The sequence below is a fragment of the Apodemus sylvaticus genome, chromosome 6 (genome assembly GCF_947179515.1).
Source record: "Apodemus sylvaticus chromosome 6, mApoSyl1.1, whole genome shotgun sequence".
NCBI classification, from domain to species: Eukaryota; Metazoa; Chordata; class Mammalia; order Rodentia; family Muridae; genus Apodemus; species Apodemus sylvaticus.
Genome location: NC_067477.1, coordinates 8342803 through 8344280, shown reverse-complemented (window position 1 = coordinate 8344280; position 1478 = coordinate 8342803). Strand labels below are relative to the sequence as shown.

The window sequence follows — 1478 nt, the reverse complement described above, 5'->3', positions numbered from 1 at the left end:
CTGGGCATTCTGCAGGGCAAATGGTCTCCAGGCCGGGTTGGCACACAGATGGCCCACCTAGCTTCCCAGGGCCTGGGTGCTGGCAAAAGCCAGCCAGGCTTAGACCCAAGTGATATTAGCCTCAGGCTATGTCTGATAGCTGGCTTTGTCTCTGTTGTTAGGTGTCCAAGATGCAGGCACATGCCCTTGCAAGTGCTGGGCAGTCTGCAGGGCAAAGGACCTCTTGGTGGTCTTTCTAAATAGGCTCTAAGTCGCAGTAACTAGGAGCTTTGTTTTCTCTCTGCGACCCCTGCTGGACTCAGTTTCTTGCAGGTGGTTTGTGATTGAGCTCATAGTAACATTCAATCACTGTGTGTTTTGCACAGTAATACATGGCCATGTTTTCAGACCTTAGAATGATCATTTGCATGAACTGGTTGTTCTTGCCATTGTCTCAGCAGATGGTGAATCGGCCCTTCACTGTGTCTGCATAGTAGGTGCTACCACCAATACTAATGGATGACCCACTCCAGCCCCTTCTCTCGAGCCTGACAGAACCAGTATGTGCCATAGTTACTGAAAATGAATCCAGAGGCTGCACAGGAGAGTTTCAGGAACCTTTCAGGCTGGGCCAAGCCTCTCCCAGACTCCCATAGCTTCACCTTACAATGGACACCTGCAAACAGAGAATGCTAATCAGAAAATTGTCACTAGTAAAACAAACAAACAAAAATAATGAAACAAACAATTTTTCTATTTCCCATGTGCACACAACAGCCAGAATCTCTTCTCTACAAATTACCCTTTAAAATAACGACAAATAAAACCAAGTTGAGCCTGAAGTCCATAGTGAGTGGTGTATATTCAGTGCTGATCACTGAATGTGAGAACATGAGAATTCAGGGCTGGTCTCCTCTGTCAGAGCTACAGGGTCTGGTTAGAATTACTTTCCATGGGTTCAGAGAAACCTGATTTGCATATCTTCCAGCTATATTATGCTCTTGAGTTGGACTTGGGCAGATGGCAGTCCTCATAGTAGATTGCCAGGAGCCAAACTGACATTACTTTATGTTTAGAGTTCATTTAAAGCTAGGCTTAGGTTTTGACTTCTCAGCTACAGACATTGGAGAGATCACGTGGTCAATGGTCACTGTGCTCTCCCAGAAGAAGAAAACATCTTAGAGCTTCCAGAGATTCACCTTGGCAGAATGCCCAGTCTACTTGGAAAATCTCACTTGCTTTACTTCTTCCCTGCCTGTATAAGTTCCCTGAGAAAATACAGTTTTGAGGGCCTTGAACAAAGTTGGCCTTGGCCTCGTTCTTTGTGTCTCCTGTCTCTGTTTCTCTGCCCTTCTCTTCTAGGGTCCCCTGTTGAAAACCTCTGCAGGCCCGGGCAACTGGCACCTGATGTGGGGCCCCTTCCTGAGTAAGGATCACAGAGAAGGTTGTCTTAAAGGAACAGCTGCTCATCCTTTGGAACCACCACCAACTCATCAGGT

At 46.6% G+C, this 1478-nt stretch overlaps 1 pseudogene; it reads right to left on the bottom strand.

Annotated features, from left to right (window-relative positions):
* Positions 1-298: 298 nt before the first annotated feature.
* LOC127687791 (Ig heavy chain V region 914-like) lies at positions 299-827 on the bottom strand (annotated as a pseudogene).
* Between the last annotated feature and the right edge of the window lie 651 nt (positions 828-1478).